The sequence below is a fragment of the Dermacentor andersoni genome, chromosome 5 (assembly GCF_023375885.2).
Source record: "Dermacentor andersoni chromosome 5, qqDerAnde1_hic_scaffold, whole genome shotgun sequence".
Lineage (NCBI taxonomy): Eukaryota > Metazoa > Arthropoda > Arachnida > Ixodida > Ixodidae > Dermacentor > Dermacentor andersoni.
The window spans coordinates 103,804,393-103,828,769 of NC_092818.1; positions in this window are offsets into that span (position 1 = coordinate 103,804,393).

Here is a 24,377-nt window from a genome sequence, read left to right on the forward strand (position 1 = left end):
TCATATTCTTGTAGTCTGAGGCTCCACCGCGCCAGCCGTCCTGAAGGGTCCTTTAAGTTAGCTAGCCAACACAACGCGTGGTGGTCGCTGACGACTTTGAATGGCCTGCCATAGAGGTAAGGGCGGAATTTAGCTGTAGCCCAAATGATGGCGAGGCATTCCTTTTCAGTCGTAGAATAATTGCTTTCCGCTTTTGACAGCGACCGGCTAGCATACGATATCACCCGTTCAAGTCCTTCTTTCCTCTGGACTAGGACGGCACCGAGGCCTAGGCTACTGGCGTCAGTGTGGATTTCAGTATCGGCGTCCTCGTCGAAGTGTGCAAGTACCGGCGGCGACTGCATGCGTCGTTTGAGTTCTTCAAATGCGTCGGCCTGCGGCGTTTCCCAATTGAACTCGACATCAGATTTCGTTAGATGTGTTAGCGGCTCCGCGATGCGCGAAAAGTCCTTGACAAAGCGCCTATAGTAGGCACACATGCCAAGGAATCTGCGCACTGCCTTCTTGTCGATTGGCTGCGGGAACTTTGCGATGGCAGCTGTCTTCTGCGGGTCGGGGCGCACTCCAGATTTGCTGATGACATGGCCTAGGAATAGAAGCTCATCGTAAGCGAAGCGACACTTTTCCGGCTTCAGGGTGAGCCCTGATGACTTGATGGCCTCTAATACTGTCGCAAGCCGCTTAAGGTGATCGTCGAAATTTCCGGCGAAGACGACGACGTCATCCAAGTAAACAAGACAGGTCTGCCACTTCAATCCTGCTAAAACCGTGTCCATCACGCGCTGGAACGTTGCAGGCGCCGAGCACAGTCCAAATGGCATAACCTTGAATTCATAGAGGCCGTCTGGCGTGATGAAGGCGGTCTTTTCGCGATCCCTTTCGTCGACTTCTATTTGCCAGTAGCCAGACTTGAGGTCCATCGATGAGAAGTATTTAGCATTGCAGAGCCGATCTAATGCGTCGTCTATCCGTGGGAGGGGGTATACGTCTTTCTTCGTGATTTTGTTCAGTCGACGATAATCGACACAGAAACGTAGGGTTCCGTCCTTTTTCTTCACTAAAACAACTGGAGACGCCCACGGGCTTTTCGACGGCTGGATGATGTCGTCGCGCAGCATTTCGTCGACTTGTTGTCTTATAGCTTCGCGTTCTCGCGTCGAAACTCGGTAAGGGCTCTGGCGTAGTGGTCGAGCGCTCTCTTCGGTGATTATGCGATGCTTTGCGACTGGTGTTTGTCGAATCCTTGATGACATCGAAAAGCAGTCTTTGTATCGTCGAAGCAGACTTCTGAGCTGTTGCTGCTTAATCACGGGGAGACTTGGATTTATGTTGAAGTCTGGCTCGGGAACTGCGGTCGTCGGGGTAGATGCAACAGAATCCGAGAGGACAAAGGCATCGCTGGTTTCCTGTATTTCCTCGATGAATGCGATCGTCGTGCCCTTGTTGATGTGCTTGAACTCCTGGCTGAAGTTTGTCAGCAACACTCTCGTGTTTCCTCCATGCAGTCGAGCGATCCCTCTTGCGACGCAAATTTCACGGTCGAGTAGTAGACGTTGGTCGCCTTCGATGACGCCTTCTACGTCAGCGGGTGCTTCGGTGCCGACCGAAATAACGATGCTGGAGCGAGGCGGGATGCTCACTTGACCTTCGAACACACTCAAAGCGTGCTGACTACAAGGGCTCTCCGATGGTATCGCTTGATCTTCCGACAGCGTTATTGACTGCGACTTCAGGTCGATGATTGCGCCGTGTTGGTTCAGGAAGTCCATGCCGAGAATGACGTCTCGTGAACACTGTTGCAGGATAACGAAGGTGGCAGGGTAAGTCCGGTCATGAATGGTAATTCTTGCCGTGCAGACTCCAGTCGGCGTAATGAGGTGTCCTCCAGCGGTCCGAATTTGGGGGCCGTCCCATACAGTCTTAACCTTCTTCAACTGGGCGCCGATGTGTCCACTCATTACGGAGTAATCGGCCCCTGTGTCGACTAAGGCAGTGACTGCGTGGCCGTCGAGAAGCACGTCAAGGTCGGTGGTTCTTTGTCTGGCGTTGCAGTTAGGTCGTGGCGTCGGATCACGGCTGCGTCGTGTTGAACTGAAGCTGGAACGTCGCTTCGTCAAGTCGTCTTTCGTCGGTGTAGTCTTGGCTTCCTGACTTCGTCGGGACGGCGGCGTGTCGTCATTAGGTCGTCGAGATGGTTTCTTCGTCGTCTTCGTCGGCGGCGGAGGATCTTCGTCAGTTCGACGAACAGCAACCGCACCTCCATCGGTTGCTGCTTTTAGTTTTCCGGATATGGGCTCGCAGAGCGGCCCCGGGCTGGGCCGGTGTATGGTCGGTGCTGCGGCGACAGGTAGCGGCCTGGTGACGGCGAACGGGACGGTCGTCGAGGGCTCCACTGAGTAGCGGCGAGGTAGTCGGCGATGTCACGAGGGCGTTCACCTTCCCTCGGGCGCTGTGCGTTCACGGCGAAGCCTCGCAATCCCATGTCGCGGTATGGGCATCGGCGGTACACGTGGCCTGCTTCGCCGCAGTGGTAGCAGAGCGGGCGGTGGTCGGGGGCGCGCCAAATGTCAGTCTTCCTCGCGTAAGTGCGCTGGGCGACGGGTGGACGTGCTGGCGGCGGCGGCGGTGGACGACGGAATTGTGGCGTTACAGGGCCCTGGCGTTGTCGCGGAGGGGGAGCTTGACGGCGTGCGACGGCGGCGTAAGTCATCGCTTCTGGCTGGGGCTGCGGTAATTGTGGTTGCACCTCAGGAACTCCTAGCGATCGGTGCACCTCTTCTTTCACGATGTCGGCGATCGAGGCCACTTGAGGCTGCGACGATGGCAAGACCTTGCGCAGTTCTTCGCGCACGATGGCCCTGATGGTCTCGCATAAATCGTCCGTGGCCAGTGATTGAATTCCGGAGTAGCTTGTTGGCTTGGTGCGTCGGTCAAATTGCCGGTTCCGCAATTCCAGTGTCTTCTCGATGCTCGTCGCCTCACGAAGAAACTCGTCGACGGTCTTCGGTGGGCTTCTTACCATACCGGCGAAAAGTTCCTCCTTTACACCACGCATCAGTAGACGTACTTTCTTCTCCTCGGACATTTCTGGGTCGGCGTGGCGGAACAGACGGCTCATTTCCTCAGTGAAAATCGTGATGGTCTCATTCGGCAGCTGTGCTCTTGTCTCCAGTAGAGCTTGGGCTCGCTCTTTTCGCACGACGCTTTGAAATGTTTGCAGGAAGCCGCTTCGGAAGAGGTCCCACGTCGTCAAGGTGGCTTCTCGATTCTCGAACCACGTCTTGGCGGCGTCCTCCAATGCGAAATAGACATGTCGTAGCTTGTCGTCGCTTGCCCAGTTGTTAAACGTAGCGACCCTCTCATACGTTTCCAGCCAGGTTTCCGGGTCCTCAAATGTGGAACCGCGGAACGTTGGTGGTTCCCTGGGCTGCTGCAGCACGATGGGGGACGCCGGGGCTGCCATTGCGGTTGCCTTGGCCACAATCTTCTTGGTCTTCTCAGGTAGAAGTCCGTGCTCCGGGGGCAGCTGTTGAAGACGGCGGCTTGCTCGGTGGTCCGGGACTACGTTGGTGTTCTGTTTGTGGTCTGGGCTGGGATCACGGCTTGTCGGGGGCGTCCTGTACATGGACGAAAAGCACCTCCACCAGATGTCACGTGGTAGTGACGGTGAAGAAAGAAGCAATACGGTGGAATACAAAACTAGCTTTTATTGGGCGAACCTGTGCCCACAAAAACAGGCTACACTTATAGCACAACGATAGCGGCGAACACGGTCGGCGATCGTCGGAAAACTGATTAGCGGGTCAAGCGCGTCGGCTTTTATAGATCAGTCGTCGAATGTTCCAGATTAACTGATGGGACCCGCGTGTCTTCCACAAAGTTCTACACCATTCGTGTCACGCGATGAAATCTGATAACACAAGGTTCGGCGACAACAGACACGCGGATAGAAGCGTCGATAACTTTCCAGAAACGTCGGATACATGCAGGCGCGTCCCTCGCTGTGCGATTACAGTTGTTAAGCGGCGAAACGTGGTTGCCCGATAAAGATAAGTACACGTGTCAATATGAATAGAGGCGTAAAGCCGCAGGGAGAGAAATAAAGAAAGACACGAAGGCTAATTGGACGCACGCCCATTTTACTACGCTGCAATGAGTGAAAACGAAAAGGGGGTGAAGACGAGACAGAAAAAAAAAAGAGCAGTAGTTGCGCGCAAGCTTAAGTGTGAGCACCAAGTAAAAACGCACAAAACATTCGTGTCCAATGCATGCTTCGCGTGTGGTGGGAAAATGACAACTCGAGAGGTTGCTTTCCCTAACCAAAAACACAGCAGCAGGAGCAGACAAAATTAACAACTCCGTCATTCGCAACCTAAGCGAGGAGGCGATAGATCAATTAACAATCTACCTAAACAAATTGTGGAACGAGGGAACGATCCCGGAGGAATGGAAACACGCCGAGGTCGTAATGATCCCGAAGCCAGGAAAGAAACTACAGATAGAAAACTTAAGACCAATCTCCCTCACCTCATGCTTGGGAAAGTTATACGAAAAAATAATCACAAGGAGAATACAGCAACTCATGGAAGGCAAGGAACTGTATCCGCACAGTATGTTTGGCTTCCGAGCAAAGCTATCAACACAGGATGTCCTCCTACAGATTAAGGAAGAGGTCCTAAGCAAAGCACCCAAGACAGGAGAAAACATCATAATGGCACTAGACATCAAGGGAGCCTTCGATAATGTCAGCCACGCGGCAATAATGGAAGGGCTTCAAAACATAAATTCTGGGAAGAGGACTCATGACTACGTGAGAGCCTTCCTAGCAAAAAGAACGGCCACAATAGGACTAGGGGATATAAGAAGCGAAACCTTTGTCACCCCAAGCAAAGGTACGCCACAGGGCTCTGTCATTTCACCCATACTGTTTAACATTGCGATGCTTGGCCTGGCCAGGGAACTAGGCGAAATCGAGGGCATACGACATGCAATGTATGCGGACGATATCACAATATGGGCCAACCAAGGAACGCTAGGACAAAAGCAAGAGAAACTGCAAGAGGCAGCAAACCGCGTAGAAAACTATGTTAAGGCAAGAGGCCTGGCTTGCTCCACAGAGAAATCGGAAATACTCAGAATTGGAAAGAACCCCACCAAGGCCGAAATCAAAATAAACTTAGAGGGCCAGCTTATAACGGAAAAGAACATGATAAGAATTCTAGGAATGTGGCTGCAAAGCAGCGGAAAATGCAGTCAAACAATTAGCTTACTCCAAAAATCGACAGATCAAGTAAGCAGGATGATTACGAGAGTTTCAAATAGAAGACATGGCATGAAAGAGGCAGACACGATCAAGTTGGTTAAAAGTTTAGTGGTCAGCAGAGTCACATACTCGCTACCTTACCACATGATGAACAAGCTAGAAAGAGAACAAGCAGAGACCATACTAAGGAAGGCGTACAAAACGGCACTACACCTACCGAGGAATACTTTAAACGACAAGCTACTGCAGCTAGGAATACACAACACGTTCAGCGAGCTGGCAGAAGCGCAACTAAACACACAAATAGCGAGACTTTGGCAGTGGGCTACAGGAAGAATGCTCCTAAAGAGACTAGGATACGATACGAAAGGGGCAATAGATCGAGAGGCAGACATCCCAGACAACGTCAGACAAACCCTCAGAATAAGTCCAATTCCACGCAACATGGATGCGAACCTACACGCAGCCAGAAGGCAGGCAAGGGCAGATTACGTGGAAGGCCACCTCGCAACACAGGAAAACACGGTGTACACGGATGCAGGGCTATACCCGTGGGACAAGCACACTAGAACACACAGAGTAGCTACGGCTGTAGTAGACTACATGGGAGAGACAATCAGCTGCGCAACCATAAGGAATTGCACGGTAGCGGAGGGGGAAGAGGTCGCCATAGCGCTTGCAGCGACCGAAGGCTACCGAAGTAACAGATCACTAACCATATTAACAGACTCCAAAGCTGCATGCAGGCATTACATGCAGGGGAGAGTCTGTAAAGAGGCCCTGCGAATCCTCCTCGGAGCAGGAACCCTCGGAAATAAAGTGAAACACAAACTTTTCTGGATACCGGCCCATACCGGGATAGAAGGGAACGGGAGAGCAGACAGTCTAGTTCGCGAGATCACATACCGAGCTGGACAGATAGAGCCTCTCGAGAACCCTACAACGGTGGAGCCGACGTGTGCGGAAATATTAAACTACTATAGAGGGCAGAGAATCAAATATCCTCCGCCACACACACTACTTACACAACAGGAAGCAGCCGACTGGAGAAGGCTACAAACCGGAACTTTCTATAATCTACACATACTAAGTAAAATGTACCCGACACAATACAGAAACCCCTGCCCATGGTGCGGAGAAATACCGACTCTTTACCACATAGCATGGGAATGTAAGCATAACTACACATTCCATAAACATAAAAACCCGAGTGCGGAGCAATGGGAGGGCCTGCTCACCAGCAGCGAGCTCACCGCCCAAAGGGCAATGGTGCAGCACGCGTGCGAAGTGGCCAGGCTCAGTGGAGCCCTGGAATAGGGGCACACCCGTGTTGAAGAGCCAGGCAGCAAGCGCAAGACGGCTCACCGCTAAACCCCTTGATAGCATCAATAAAGTTTTTCTCTCTCTCTCCCCCACCCGCCCCTCAAAATCAGTGCGCTACTCTATGCCACTTTTTGTTTGGCATGGCATAGCTAAGCATGTCAATACTATATGCTAATGCTAAACTGGCAACCCTAATTCACTACGGCTGACTTGTCTAACATTGCAAAAAAAATCACACTGGTCTATTCGCCTGGTGAGTATCAATTGTCGAGTTATCGGGAACTTGTCAACATCTTATTAGAGGCAGGGGAACATGAATATAATCGGAGTATTATTCGTCTCGAGTTATCGACACTACATGATTTCCAATTGCATTTAGACTGTGTTCGTATGTAAAAATAAATTGTGGTTATTCGCAAATCATGCAAAGAGAAGTTTAAGTCATTGTAATAGTTAACTCCATGTAACCAACCAAAAAAGAATGAAGATCCTCCAGTTATCTCCTAATAAGTGTGGTCGAAATGCTGTTTCACTTGTCCGAAACAAAGACACAATAATAACAATATAATAACAGTTGTTTCCGCCTATGTTAAGGGTCTCACCTTTAACGTCGTCTGCCACAATTGATACCTTAGTGTAGTTAGGCGCTAGAAATATATATATATATATATATATATATATATATATATATATATATATATATATATATATATATATATATATATATATATATATATTTATATATATATATATATATATATATATATATATATATAAATATATATATATATATATATATATATATATATATATATATATATTTATTTATATATATATATATATATATATATATATATAAATAAATCTATATATATATATATATATATATATATATATATATATATATATATATATATATATATATATATATATATATATATATATATATATAAATATATATATATCTATATATATATATATATATATACATTATACACGGCGCAAACATTGGAGATACTTTTTCTCCTGCAGCATAAATATTTGCGTCACCGTAGGGAAGTCCTCTTATTTACACAAACTAATTCATTGCGGATATTAACCTCGTGTACATAATTAATGCATTGTATTGCGAACATAACTAAAATATTTGTTACAAATAGATCCTATTGCTATAAGTCGAGGGCATTCTGATGCAAGGAAGAACAGTCATTAACAGCAGTGATAAAAGAGCAACACATTGACCTTCCCGTCAAACCTGGTAGGGCCTCTCATAAAATACATTGCTTTGCATTGCTCCCTCTGGTATATATTTCATGAGCCAAGAATTAAATTTACGTTAAGCTATATGTTCAAGATTCTTGTCGTGGCGTCACTAGTTGGAAAATTGAAAAGTGCATCGCCTCTCCACGTGAGGCCTTACTTTCCCAGAAACGATACCCAATGGGAGATCTAACGTTGCCTTAATTTATCGAACTAAGGGTTTGAGTAAGATAATCATTTTCGTTTCGCAAGACAATCACGTTCTTTTTATGGGGACAGAAATAAACAAATGACGGATCACGCATATCTTGTGATAATAAGTCCTGCTCTGTCTCGCACACAGTACGTCCTGACGTATACGTGCTTTCGCAACATCAATCGCCGTTTGAGGTGCACGTTGACGAGGTTCAGGGCTCGGATACTACGCGCCTTGGGGAAGCATTTGAGTTTATTGTTTCATGGTACTGTGGAGTCAATTATCATGCATTCTCCGAGGAAGGCGGTAGCCCCAGAGACCTCGACGCATATCATCGCTTCTTTTATACCTTTTTTGTGTGGCTACAGATATGAAGGACAGCTGATGTTACACTAGCGATTTCACCTACCACTGCAAAGCCAAAGAGTAACCTGCTATCGCAATATTATTAAAGAAACAACCAAAGGTGAACCAGAAATTCGCCATCGACGGAAAGTCCCAGTACCATTCTTCAGTTCGTGCGACAAAACACATATAAGAATGTAAGAGAGAGGAAAGCCTCGGACCACCTTACGCAAAACATGTTTTGGGGAAACCTGTTCACAAGAACAGAAAGAAGTGAAATTAAACACAGCAAGCGGCGTGCACACGGGCTTGTGAACAGAAAAAAAAATACAGCAATACAGCAATGCTGAAGAATTATCGCGCCCGGCAGGTGCCGATAGTTCAACTGGTTGAGCACTTGGAGACTGAGGATTTTGTTCCATTATATCGACTCCCGGCGAGTTTTCGGCATAGCCGTGACGTTCCATATAAAGTCCAAGAGCTCCAAGTATACGAGCGGCCAGACTGAAGCCACAGCGTGCGCCCTACTCCCCTCTAGACAGGACGTGCGGAAAGTGAGCGCGTGTCACTCCCTGTAGGTCGACCTTGGGTCACGTGTAGAGTGCACTCCACCTGCGGCTGGTCATGGCAGTCTTTGCGGTTGAATGCACGCGTGGGCGGCGCGCCGTATATTGGAGGTGATCTGTGCCGGAGCCGTCGCTAGGGCGAACCGAGATGGTTAATAGTTTCATGTACGTTGGCCTCCCGCGCGCGTAGTATAGTAGGTCGCTTATTCGGAGACGCTGGAGAAGTGAACGGCAACACGAACCATCCGCTCCCCGCTGCCAGCGCTACTTGTTATGGCAGCGTTGCGCATTCGCGTGCTCGCGATCATCGAGTGAAATCTATTAATGTATGTCTGTGTGTGCGTAACAGCACGCCTGTCTAGTTAGTTAGTGAGGGCATTTATGCTTACCGCAATTTATACGGCCGATAAAACTTCGCACCTTATTTCTGTAATTACCTAATATTTTGCAATCGCTATCAATGTTTTGCTTTCGGGCGAAAGTGCGACATTCTGCACACTGTCCTGATGCCAGTAGTTCCAGCATGAGCGATAGCCTGCTTTCCAAAACCACGAGCAGGGAAAATGCACAAACACGGAGGCGGAGCTAAGCGGCACGGTTCTCTACTTCCCACAATTTTATTTTGAAAGGGCACTATGCATATACCATCTACATCTTGTGGAGGCCAAATACCAAAAAGCTCAAGCCTATATTCTTGTGGTAGTTTGCTGTTCACCTCAGTCGTCAAAAGCTGCGGTGCCCAAAGAGACGCAACACCCTTCTCCATACTATAGCTGCGCGTGTCATTTACACAATGATTAGCGCAGGTGGTACGCTATAAAAGGTGAACTATGTCTCGCTTTGCTATAATATAGGGTGGCGTCCAAAGTTTAAATATTCATACTGTCCCTGTATAGCCGCTTCGCTCATCATGGCCTCAGATAATAAAGAAATACCAGACAGATAAATGCACATCGGCCAACACATGACGACAATTTAACAACCTGCTCATTAGTGAAAGGAAATCTGCGCCGGCCGCAAAAGGCGCGTTTCTTTTTACTTTCTTTTCCCCAGTGTTGACCCTCTACCGGGAATAAGAGAACAGCTTCCCTGAGCCTTACTTCTTTTTCGCACATTTACGACGGCGATGCAATTTTGCTAGATTAGCCTAGCGCTCACCATATCCCTGATACAACGAGCACTTGCTGTATTCTTTATTTTGACGTCTACGCGAAGAAAGTTAGTATAAAATACAAGGGCAGAAATGGAAGGTCAGGGCGGCTTTGGGGAGAAGGCAGAGGGGTGGAGGGTGTTACTGCACAAGTTGAACCCGGGGTTAACAATCATAGCTGGCGCTGCTAGGGTCGTGCCAAACGCAGCGCGGAGCTTTTCGACAGATCATTATCGGCGCCGACTCGTTGCGGCCGTGGCTTCCACGCTCCCAATTTAAACGCCGCCGGCGGCACCGTGCCGACGTGCTCGTAAAATCGAGGCTGAATTGGCGCCACAGCGAAGAGCGTTCTCTCTCGCTCTCTTTGCTGAATCCACGTGCATGTCTCTTCAACAGTACGGCACCGCGTTTCGGCGGTTTTAAGTTTTGCGACAGGCTTTCATGTCATTCGTGTTTTTCAAGTTTTTATGAGCAATGCACATCTAGTTGCAGAAAAGCGCAGCGGTAAGGTATTTTCTTTACAGCTTAAACAGTGTGGTTCTGCTAACGTGGACCATGCTGTAAAAAAAGAAGAAACAGAAAGTAGATCATTTTGCACCGAACGAAACAAATCACATTGTTCACAGTCGAGTTGGCTTGTCAGCAGTAATGGTAACAGACAAGCCAGTATATTTTTTTTGTTCTTGATAATGCTCAATTAGTTTAGCAGGAACAGAAGTGAAGCACAACACCGGTGGACTTATTATAGTACATTGCACCAGTTCTTCTTTTCATTTCTTTTTAACTCCTTTGCGATCATTAGCTAGGATACCCTGTATGCCGCGAGTGGTTGTCACCAAAAATAACAAAAATGTTGCTTTTTTGCCTCAACAGTAAATGTTATGACCTGTAATATGACTACAAGGTAGAAATCACCTATAACCAACATTCAGCAGTGTCGTTCGCCATAAACGCAGCAAATGTTTGTCTTTAGCCAGGCGCCTCTCACACTTGACTTTGTGGTAAAATTCATGCGCAGCCGTGTAAAAGGAAGCGCGCACCAAGCTTAACTTGGAGACGAGTTCGCACTGAGCCGCACACAGAGCAGACAACGAAGGCAATATGGCGCCAGCACCATCCCTTACCTCGAACTGACTAAGCCTTTGTTACCCTCGTGGTAATAACTGACATCGACGGTTATGCATAATGAAGGCGTGTACGCTTTGAGAAGAAACTTTTAGGAAAGTTTCAGCTCTGGCATCCTCAGAGAGTCGAAATGAAATTAAGAAATATGGTGCCTGACTGTGCGTAGCAATGGAAGTAATGCCTGGCAAGGCAGATGTGAAGCTGGCACGGCTATGCCTGCATTAAAAATAGCGGCAAAGCAATGTCTTTCATTGTCTCGCACTTGAACGAGCCTCTTTGGTGGGTTGACTTATCGCACAAAATTTTGCAACTGAGTGCGAAGGAAAGCAATCGGCCGATGCGGATTCGTTAAGTGCATTCAAACGCCAAGAAAAAAAAATTCACTTTTTTCGCATTTTGTGAGCTTAAGAACTTAGAGGAGAAACCATCGACGATGATTGTCAACGTGAACGAATAGCCAAACACTTTATGAGTGCTAATCACTTCATTAAAAAAATCGCTTTAGGTCGTTTATTTGTTACAAGGAGGATATTACTGTAGAGTTTGCTGTTTGACTGAGTAGTTTTGTAGGGAACAGAGCCATTAACCAGAGCACCTGTAGCATATAGTACCGCTAAATGCGCTTCTTAGAGCTATACTAGCTTGCGCTCGGTGAAGAACTCACACCACAACTTGGTTGCTCGAGAGCACGCACCTTTCGTAATGGCATCTATGTATCGCCACTGATAGTCAAACAGTCGACAACCACCAAACATGAACCATTCACCACCAATCACAAATACGGTAGAAAGAGCCAAAGAAAGCGACCAGGTTTAATATTATGCATAACCTACGCCCATCTTTAAGTTTATTTTATGCGAAGCTTTAGTTCAGAGCTTAGCTAAATGCTAGGCAACTAGCGTTGATGTGTACAACTGTGTTTCCTATATCAGCCTCCGCCACGTGCAATATCCTGAAAAAGAAAAAGACATACGACAGAACCCATCTCACGATGATTGTCTACAGTAATCCGTTAGCAATAAATGAAATAGTGACTTGGGTATTTCCGTCGTCGAAGCGAGTTATGTATGACGCGTGTACTGCAGCGGGACTCCTCTTTCGCACTTCGCTAAGAACACTCGGCGTCGTCGGCATCTAGCGCATCTAGCGTCGTCGCCGCAAAGCCAGCGCGTGACCTCCGAAATGCATGGCGCGCCGGTGCGTGCGAACGCTGAGAAATGCGTCATGCGACGACCAGGCTCATCTCTCGCACTTTGTTCTGGACACGTAGCGCCATCTGGTGGCACTGCAGAGAAATCCGCGCATGGCCTCCGAGACGAGATGGTGCCTACTAATGCTCAGAATTTTTTTCTTGCTTGCCGCCCACTAAGTGGCGCCTACTCAGTGAGTCAAGTTGGCGAGAAATTCATTGAGGAGTGGCACATACCCAGTGAATTCATGGCGCAGTAACGCTAAAGCTTGGACGTGAAATGCGTTCATTGAAAAGTGAAACATACCCAGTGCATTTGTGGTGCTGCCTCCAAATGCTTCGAATCGATGTCTTTGAGGAACCTTTGTGATGCAGGTTCATTTCCACTCGGTATCGAAGAAATCTAAGGGATGTTTTGCGTCATTGTTGAGCGGCATATTGCTGTGGCGTATAGCTAGTTACGTAAGTTGGCGTCAAAGACGTTCACTGAAGAGCGGCACATACCTATTGGCACACACCCAGTGACACAAATTGGCATCAACGAGGTTCATTGGAGACCAGCACAGACGTATTGTGCTGGTGTATTGCGGCTCATACCCAGCGCCACATGAGGGCGTGAAAGAGTTCCTTCGAAAAACGGTACCTACGCTGTCCATTGTCTAAAGCTACCCATGTAGGCGGGAAAGAGGTTCGTTGAAGAGCGGCACGCATGTACACACTGCCACATACTCGGTGACCAAAGTTTCCAATGGTTGGTTTCAAACCCCTTTACCTCAACACAGCAGCCCGATCTGCTACTCATCCGACTATGAATTACCCAGGGACACAGGTAGGCGGGAAAATGGATAGATAGATAGATAGATAGATAGATAGATAGATAGATAGATAGATAGATAGATAGATAGATAGATAGATAGATAGATAGATAGATAGATAGATAGATAGATAGATAGATAGATAGATAGATAGATAGATAGATAGATAGATAGATAGATAGATAGATAGATAGATCCCGTAAAGTTCGTTAAGTGCCTAAGTAATACCAATGCATTCAAATGTTTGTTATCGTCTACAAAGACCATCCCTTTCAATTCATTGAATTCTAATGCGTTCGCATTATTAGGGTGCATCACGCTCTTTCCGGGTAACTTTCTAGGTATCTATGTCTCTAGACGTTTTCCCGACAAACTGGGTCACTGCGTAGTCCATGGTAAAATGGGTAGCTCATCAGACTGTTCTGTTGAAGGAAGGGGGTTCGAAAGCAACCGTCGGAACAACGTGGGTCAGTGAGCGCGTGAGCGGTCAGTGGGCAATGTCTAAATGTGTGCCGCTCTTTAACGGATATCTTTCATGCCAACCTGGGTCAATATATATGAGATACTAGGTATGTAATGCTCTTTAATGCAACTATTTGACGCCGATCCACCCAGAGCACAGGGTATGTGCCACTCAGTCTGCTATAGCACAGCTGGCAAGTGTCGGCTAAGTGCCATCATTGTGTTTGTTATTAGAAGGGACTACCTTATTTGTGGTGCTATCTTATGGTTTTGAACGTGGCCCATTCTGTTGGCATTCCATGGATATCCGAACGGGCATTGTCGAAAATTCCTGGGCAAGCATGCGGCATAAGGCAGCGAAGTTTCAGCAATCTTCTGGTAATGCATGTTTGCGTATTTCTTCTTTTATTCTAAATGGCAATATAAAGCAAAATTATAAATTCCACTTTTGCTGTAATGGGTTCCGTGGGCCTGAGACCATAGCTAGGAACGTCGCCAACCTCAGATGACTCCAGCGTCAGCTCATTTTTTTACAAATAAAGTTTATTCCCCCTCCTTGCTGTAATGGGATACTTGGAATGAGAGAAGCATGAACAGCTGCGACGTTCCCACTGCGACCGAATGACGTACCACTACTGCGGATGTTTCGAAAAGTGCTACAACGCAGTTGAACTGAAATTTCGCTTTCGCTCTGACATTTCCTAGCGAAGTACGAGTAAACGTGGGTTAAATGCGGCCGAGGTGAAAAAGCAATGGCTGTGCGTTTTCAGTCCTGCACAGCACAGGGCAACATACCTAAAAGCCACATAAACAATTCTAGATTGTGGGACTGATCGCCATAATTTCAGAGAATATGTGAGAAAGGCGGGGCAATGCGCATTGGCACTGAAGGATGTAGTAAAACCGTAGCACCACGAAGGCCACAGGAGGCAAAATGACACTGAAACAAACTGTGCAGGGGCTCTTGTATCCTACGCAAAGTGCAGAAAAAAAGGAATCAGTCGCGGGCAGTCGCACCATTTAGCTTCTCCACGCCTACAACTGTATCTCACAAGGGGTACAGGACAGATCGCCCCGCGCGTCTCTCACACACAGTGGCGCTACTGGAGAAGACTGCTGCAAAGGATCGAAGGGTGGAGGGCATTGAGTGCAAAGAAGCGCGCAGAATGCCAAGTTTGCTGCGCAGGGTCGTCTGTCTTGTACGCGCCGTTCAACTGCCAGGCGCACCCGCTCTTTCACGCTGATCGGGTGATCTGTCCGGGCGCTCTTCGACCGCGGAAGGCTCTCTCGCTGCTGTCGTCGTCGACCCCTTGGACGAATTTGGGCCTCGCCTTATTTCGTTCTCTTCACTGGCAGTCATTTCTTTGCCCGCGCCGTTTTATTCAAGGTTGCCTCTTTTGGCATGAGCTATCCTCCAATGTGTCCCATTTTATACATTGCCTTGTCTAGTGTTGGCGCCTAACCCACAGCGATAAAGGGGCCAGAATAGTTTTGGACATCATTTGCTACGCGCAGATACAGTGAATGCCTTGAAAGCGACCACCATTGCTCATACATTTCAAGGGTTGCAAAAGTTTTCCTGTCGTAAGTGCCCTTTGCCACCACCCGACCGCCATCGCTAATTTATTGTCAAGATGAGCAGGAATGTTCACTTATGAGTAGTTCTAGTATATGAGATTTTGCGAATGTAGGTCGAAGACTTTCACTCGCAATTCTTTTTATGGGCGGTTTTTCTATTATAGAGTCGGCAGGCGCTGCGCCCCTGAAGATGGTAGTTGCGAGCTATTTATCTTTCTCTTCTGTCTTGTCGTTTTTATCTACGCAAACCTAATAATAATAATATTGAATGACCAGGGCTTCAATTGTATACCGCAATGAAAGTTTTGCTTCAGGTATAGCTGCGTGCGCAATCTTTACTACAATAATTTATACCTTGTTCATTAAAATGACAAAGACACAGAAAGAAATGTAATCCAATAATATGTTAATGCGAACAGCATTCTTAAGCTACTTCATCCATTTCAAGCCTATCTATTTATCTATATATCTACCCTCTTACGCCGATCCAGTGGTCCAAGTTATCTAGCTGCTTGAGCCGGTAGGTATGTGCTCCTGGTCATGATGTCGTGATCGTTCAAGGGTCGTCATTCCACCTTCGTGTTGTTTTACTATCGTCATGCCGCTGCGGTCACGCCTTCTAGCCCGGCCCAGTAACCGAAGTTGTTTAACATTTGTGGTCACAAGGTATGTAGTCATGATGGCGTCATGGTTATTGCGTGGAGATTATTCCCGCTTTGTCATCTGACATTCGTCACGCCATAGTCATCACAGCCATAGTAATGCCGTCGTGGTCGTTCAATGATCGTCATTTTAGCTCCTTTATCTACCTGTGGTCATGCTGTCGTCGTCACCTCTTCTACTCCGACCTACTGGTCCAAGTTGTCTAATATCTCAAGCCTATAGGCATGTGTTCGTGGTCGTGATTGCGTAGCGGTCGTTAAATCGTCATCATCCCAGCTTTGTGATCTGACTCTCGTCATGCCATCGCCATCATGCCATTGTCGCCACACCATCATCGTTATTCCGTGGCCATCACGCTGTGGTTGTGTCATTACCATAGCTTCAGTAACATCATCCAATTGCCACATCATCGTCGTCATACCACATTAATCCTTCCATCGACGTGAATATTTCTTCGTCATTTCATTGTAATTCTGCAGTCCATAACAAGTCGCGATAATGCCCCCCTTGTCATCTCGTCATCGTCAGTTGTTATTGTGCCTTCATTGTTAGGCCGTCGTAATGCCGTCGCGGTCGTCATAGTCACTGCAGCTTCTTCATCCGACTCTCGGCATGCTATCGCTGTCATACAGCTTTCCTGATACGGCCATCATCACGCCATTGTAATTACACATTCGTCGCTATCCAGTTGTCCCCATGCCGTTGTCATGCCATCGCCATCGTGCATTCTTTGTCAGGTTGTCGGGATACCGTCGCACTCCGTCATCGTCTTAATAACTTTGACATTTGACTCTAGTCAAGCCGCGGTCGTCATACAACTTTCATCGATCTATAAACTTCATTTCCCGTTCGCAATTTTAGCGCAATCATGATGTCGTCATTAGTCGTGATTATGCCGCCGTTGTCAAGCCAACGCCGTCCCTTCGTCGCCGTCCCATATACGCTATCGTGCATCCTTTGCGATACCATCGTCACCATGCCGTCTCTGTCATGTCATCGCCGCCATTGACGCTCCTTCATACGGTTGTCATTATATCGCCGTCGTCACGCTGTCGTCGTCAGACAGTCGTCGTCATCTCGTAGCCCATCTGTCATCGCCGTCATGTCGTTAATCCATCATTATAATTTAAAAATCTACATATCACTGTCCCCGTGCCGCCGTCGTTATACGCATTTACTATTTGATCAATATAATTTCCTTGTCATTTCATCGTCACTGCCTCGGCATCATACAGACGCTGTCATGTTCGACCTTGGCAAGCGAGTGCCACTGTAAAGTATGTAGCATATAGCCGAAATAGCCAAATTCTAAGAATGAACTCTAGTTGTGTTAAATAAACGTCACCTAAGGAATATGGTCTGTCGCTACATTGCTCGATTGCTATTCGCATTACCTTCAACAGACATCGTGAGGTTAGTGCTGCCGTAATTTTTCTTTCCCTTTTTTGCTATGTGGCCATAATCCATAAGGTCGATAGGGTGGATTATTCTCAGCGTTATTAGCTCAGGAGTTATAAGCTTAATCTGTAGAGGCTGTCTTAGCACGTGCTACAACAATCCCCCCCCCCCATCTTTTAATTGCGCTTAGTAATTCCATATCACAGGAGTTCCCGTTGGAACTGCTACCGCCTTCCAGCAGGGATTCTGCCGACAATTAAGAAAAAACCCTAGGGTTGCACATCGCTTACTACGAAAACGTGTGCCCTTTATTCCTGGTTGTTTCCTGCTGTCATATAGATTTAGAAAGATAGTGCAACGAATCTGTCAATTTGAGTAAATTTGTTTATAGCCTGCTGCTTTCGTCTCTCACCATTACCGTAAACCATCCAGGCGGTGTCTCTTTGTTCTGGGCTCAAAAATTACCGCCCCAAGCAATTGCGCTCATTTTCTCGACGTGATTTGCGTAGAAGCTCTCTTCTCTTTCTCTGCGTTGTATCCATGAACCGCCTCCGAAACAATTATTCGAAAGAGCGGGAGGGTGTGCGTATTGGAGAACGCTGAACATACATTGCCAGATGTGATGAGGTTTGGGAAGGCAGATCGTGCTTTTGAGCGTCTTCCGCAAACTTAATTTCACCGATGTACCTCCTTTTTTTCGAACTCAGACGCAATTTTATCGATTGTTGTGTTTTTTTTTTACTCGAAGGCAGGTCAGTGGGAATCCTGAGAGTTATACGGAGCTATAAACAACCACTAGTCTTTAGTGAACGTTAATTGGCTGCACTCAGATGTAATGCCAAGGCCCCCAGACCATAAGTAATGCTTGGGTAAGTTTCAAGCAATAAAATTCACTATTACTTTGCACGCGTATAGTAGTGCCATATATATATATATATATATATATCTTCCGCAGCTTTGCTGTTCTTACACATGTCAGTGCTTGATACTTTGATTGTTTTATTCTTGGCTCCACGGCCGCCATTCTTATTAGGTCCTAACTCAAATAGGCCAGTGACAGTGATGTCACGTACCACACAAGAGTGACAGACTGTAACCAACGATGTGTGTGCCGTGTTATGTGCCCTCTATCTCTTCTCCCCATCTTTCATCCCCCCCATCCCCCTCCCATGTGTAGGGTAGCAAACCGGTTAGGCAAAACTGGTTAACCTCCCTGCCTTCCTTCTCCACTTTTTCCTTCCTTCCTTCCTTGTCGATTTATGCATGAGTGCATGCTAAAAAAGCCAAGATTGTATGAATTAAACTGAAGCCATGTGGAGTGCTGAGCGTTGCACAATTTAGTGGTTAGGGTGGGTTTAGGCATTTTGTTAGGCATTTAGTTGCTTTTTTGTCACTCCTTTCTACACAGCCACCGTGTAAAAATCATTTGTATGCCTGAATGCTATACGCCATTTCTCACTGTCCTTGTGTTGCATTACATTACATTGTTCTTGTTGTAATGCAATAAATCAACGGATCAATTCTGATTTGATTAGGAATAAAAAAATAACTTCCGCAGACTTCTCTTACACTGTAGTTCCAACTAAGTTCAATTAGTTGTACAGCTACTGATTAGCTGAGCACTATCAGCTCAACGCAGGCTGGAACACGAGGTTTTTCGTTACATATATCGCCGAAGCTCTGCTGTCCAGTCGCATTCTTTCAATGCCTGGAAAGGCGTCATCCCTAGAGAACCAGAAATAAATGAGATCACACATACGATGAAATTGCATCGCCTTGACGAAGTCGCTGAAGTCTCGGAAAAGTAACTGTTCGCTCTTTAATATTTGCACCTGCTGCGTCACGTAGGTCTCGGCAAAATTTCTTTTTTAAACAATCGAGCTGCTTTTATGCTCCGTTAAATGATCAAAGCAAGCCGGCGACGGTAGGTTTAATATTCAAGAACAGAGCTGCGCACATTATGCAGCTCTTGCCCAGCAAGAAATACGAAGAAAGGTAGGACTGTGGCGCAAACAGAGAGCGGGCGCATTACAGAGCGTTTATGGGTGCTTAAACCCTAAGTAACGAGCCCCTTGAAATCTAGCTTTTCCGCAATATTGTTTCCGTTTGGAGAAATTCACTTCCATAAGAGAAATAAGAATAATAAAAGAACTTGGTATTCTACGCATTCCAGGTTTCCTGTGCCCCTTTTTGTTATAACTTTTGTCTATACGCGGAGCTACACAATGTGTGGTAACCTATAGGTTTCTTGCTGGTATAAAGCAACCATATTTTTCAGTGTTGCATGCAGTTAGGATGACGGTAGATAACGACTCTACGTTTAAACGGTATCTGCATTCATCGCATCCACACTGTATGTATCGTCTACACTGCGCTATCGCGATTCAAGCGCGATAGTCGGACCAGATAGCGGCCGGCGCTTATTGGGCCGCTGGTGGACGCTGGGGACATCGAGCTGCTGCATTGTTGTAAAGCTCGCCGTGGTTTTTTAGTGTCTTTGACGCTGCGCTGCTAAGAACGAGGTCGCGGGATCAAATGCCGACCGCGGCGGCCGCATTTTGATGGGGCGAAATGCAAAAACGCCCTTTTGCCATGCATTGGTGCACGTAAAAAAAAACAAAAAAAAACAAAAAAAAACAGGCGGTCTAAATTAGCCCGAAGTCCCCCAATATGGCGTGCCTCATGATCATAAGTGCCCAGAATTCAATTCAATTCAGTGTTGTATACGAAATTCAATATAATTCAGTGCTGTATACGATAAAAGCGAGGGCTTCTGTGATGTATTGCGACTAGATGTGGCCCCTCAGTGATCATCCAGAGTTCACCGGGGGTGCGAAAGCGCCGGCTGCCACGCCCGCCGGCTGTCGCGCTTAAATGGCCGAGCACTGTACATTCACCGTCTAGAAGGGAAAACTAACATCGGCTTTCTTCATGTAGATGAAGGCAACGAAAGCGAATTTGTTATGGAGAAACACAGTGAATATTTTCACGGAGATAACACTTATCGACCGTTGGCCCTGTTTAATCCAAATGAACCTTCAGAAAGGTTGTCCAATGTGTTATTGAAGAAATTACGAGAGTATATACACCGTAAAAACCAGTCATTACTCTAACGGTCATTGCTTTCATCATTGTTGACGAGCCATGAGCGTCGTTCTGAGAAGACGTTTATATTGCTGTGAACAAGGAAAGAGAGACACACGAATACCCAACAAAAAAAATTACTTGTGATTATAACACCTTTCTATTCGTTACCATATGCAGTACGTCATGGTGTATGCTTTAAAAATGATGGTCTTACGCCATTTTGACGTTGAACTGCCTTTGGAAATAGAGCTGCCAAAATATTGCTTGTCATTTACTGCATTACGGTTTTCTACAGTGTATGCCTGAATTGAGAACCACGGAAAATACCCTCGAACAGAAGGATCATGAACTCATCATCTTTTCGAAATGGATAAGTCATTCTTGAAAAAGAAAATGCCTGGTGGCTTCTCAGTTTTCCTTGGAAATAACAATTAGGGTTCTATTCATTCCATTCAAATCAGTTTTAAAGCACGTGTTAATTTCATTATTCAATAAAAAAATTTAGCTTAACTACTTTTGTTTAACGTGTCGAAGGTGAGGATGTTTTACAAAATTTAGCCAACTGAGCACTAGAATATAAAAAAGGTTACCAATATACTTTTTGTTTTTGTCTTGTTTGGCAAAATACAAAGCACTGCTGATAATTACATCAATAGGAATAAGCATCAATTAAAGGAGAAGGATACCTGCTGGCTGACAAAGCGCATAGTATACGGGCGGGGCTAAATTCTGAAAACTAGTTATTAAACGCAGTAAACGACGGGAGCACAAAAATATGAAACACTTCCTTTTTTCATGCGAGTTGCAGCGAGGCGCATATGCACAATCTTCCCTTTTCGTCCACGACACAGCAAATACAAGTATCTTTATTTTATAGTGAAGCTCTTGCTGTCAATAAAAACGCTCTAAAATGTTCTTGCGGGTAATCACGATGGCTTGCCAGAACCAGATGATTTATGAAGTTCATATTTATAGCAAATTTGGATTATGTTAGCGACAGAAAGATTTGTAGCGTTTGAGCTCAGTAGGTTTTAATTATTATTTATAAATTCCTCGTTATTGGCTTGCTTAAGGAAATAAATAATCAATAAATAAATAAGCAAACCGCTCTCTTCTTCATCAGAATCGTTACAAACATGATATGAAAAGCTTACAAAGGTTACACGCTGCCCTGGCATAAGGAGAAGTTATAGCAATTCTTTAATTAAAGAGAAGAGGCGTTATGTCGTGAGCGACCCTTATCAAAAATTTCAGGCGTCCGTGTTCATTACATTGTTTGTAGAAAATTGTTTATACAAGCAATTCAGGCATTAGAACAGTACAATAAGAATCGTGTTGGACGTTTGCCCTTCGTTGCGAAAGAATTCTGCTTGTCATGAAGTTGAAATTGTGAAGAAAAAAAGGGGACATTTCTTGCGTAATAGCCTCAGCAAATTGCAGTTAGAATATATGGCTTATTCCAGGATCCTACAATTGTTAATGTATTTGCTCGAAAGACAGAACTTCGCTGTAAATTCTACTGTGATTTTGCAAAATCGCGCATGTCCGTTCTTTTTTTTTTCATTGTGCTTCAGTCATTATGGGGGGAAGAAGCTACATTTACTTCAAAATTTATCAGAAACCTACCTAGGAGGTTCAAGAATATTGTTACGTGTAGCTGATGTACAAGTCTATTTACAATATATTTACACGTAGACCAACGGTGGCAAATATGGCGACGCTATATCAAGCGGGGCCACATCGTCTTCTTCCTCTTCAGTGCAGCCACACTGTGGCGGCTGTTCCGTAGCATCACCCCCGGCAGTAGAAGCACCGTCCCGGTGCTTAATCTACACATCCGCCGTGAAAGGTGTGTGGTATGGCTTTAGTCTCGCCACGTGAACGATGTCACTTGCAGCCGACGATGACGCTGAGAGGCTGGCGGGGATGACTTCATACGTGACATCGGTCACTTGTCGCACCACAATATTACTTCGAATGTAGGACGCAGTGCTCGGGTTGTGAGTGCACAGCTTTCTCTCTCTGAAAAATGACTAAAGCACCTTCAAAGAGCTGTCCACTTGAATTGCAATTGGCTAAATGTGCTTGGACGCTCTCCAATGTCCTCCTTCCCATCCAGCTTCATCTAACCCACACATTCACAGCATTGTATCTGCCACTAACAAGCATCGCACGAAAAAAAGAAAATATCTCGCCAGAACACCAGCCAACACTTATTGTGTATCTGCGCCTCACTGCAACTCGCATGGCTGCCACCGTTCGCTGCCCGTTTTTATGCATGAAACCTAATGTGCGCTGGTTGCCTCTCTCACGTCTTCACGCAGCCGCCGGTTCTTCTACGGGCATTTTGCCAGTGGTCACGTAAATCTTACGTTAGAGTGCCAGCACTGCTTAAATTCAAGGACAAACCTTTGGCATCCTCCCCATTTAGCTCGATATTCATGCAAAGGGGCACCAGCGAGGAGTGATTGTACCGCTTATATGAAGAGTTCGACTGAGGAAAGAGTGGTCTGTCTTGCTGAAGTCTATTCCGTATCCTATTCATTCTTGCTATAATATGGCAGAAGTTAGTACGTTTTTAGTTTCTTTTGCAATATAGTCGAAACCGTAACTCAAAAGAGGGCCCGAAAAAAAATTCGGGCCATCAACCTGCTGCTGCTGCAGTTCGGCGCTCTCTTACACAATTGACAAGATCAGAAAATCGATGCACTGATACATGTCTTAATACGTCGTCGTTATTGCTCATCCATGTCCCATTCGTACAGAATACCTTATTGCTCTCACCGTCTTTGTTTTTATGTTGCTATGCATCAATAAACATAAAAATTGCGATGAGTGGTTTGCTGGATGAGGTGACAACATGTGCGGGAATCAAAACTCTCTGAATTTTTTCTCCCTGTGAAATCGCAGCGAGGGAATGCGGGCGGCGACACAAGAACGTGGCTGGAAATGTCATTGTAGCTCTTGGCTTCCTGAAACAGAACGCGAACAGCGCCAATGGTTCATATAGGTCGTCGTGGCATCCGAGCTCGAAGTCAACAGTGTTACAATTATAATGGGTTAGCTTGCAGCTATGACACACAAAAAATATTTAGCTAATGATTTAGTTAAAAAAAATAATGCGGGACGGCGACAGTCGCGTAGCGATAGTAGTTGGGTGCACGACTTCCTTTTGAAGTTCCTCTAAAGGCCAAAAATGGATATAGGTTGTTATTATGAATATGAGTGTCGACAATGGATGTCCGGAACAATCGGCTGGTATATGAAGTCGCTCATCGGCTAATAGCACTAGCTAAGCCAAATAATAGAGCACGTACTGGGATAGCGTTATTTGCCAGTAATAATAGTTTTAGGCAACTGGTATCGAACTTGATGCGGAAGCCCAACAGAAACCAAAGGAACCGTATACATGCCTGCCATTCAAAATTAAGGTAACAGCAATATTAATAAGCATGCTCCTCCGGCTGTGAAATTGCTGCGTGCAAAAATGATCATGCTCTTTGGCCGGCGCAATATTCGGAGAAATGTTTGGTCAACAAATACATCAATACCATTTTCTCGCGATTACAGTACGTGTTTGTATCAGATATGTATGAAGGACAAGCACATTCGAAGTGAACTGCATCTGGTTTGATACACCTAAAACGTTTCATCGGCTAGATATAGATAAATACACGTGAAACTCAAATTACGTATTTCGCATGTACAATAAGCCTCGAAAAACAACGCATGTTACGCAGCGGATTTAGGGGAAAGGGGGCAAGTCAGTCAGTGTTATTACCAGCAGCCGGCTTCTAGCCTGGTGTGCTAGCCACCTACGTCACATGGAATAGAGGGCAGGAAGAACGGGGGACAGGGGTTGTCTTTGTGTTGGGACTCCGGCTCTGAGAAATTATTGCACTCGATGCCACATTTGATTATGGATATCTTGAAGCACAAAAGCTTTAGGCGTAACAT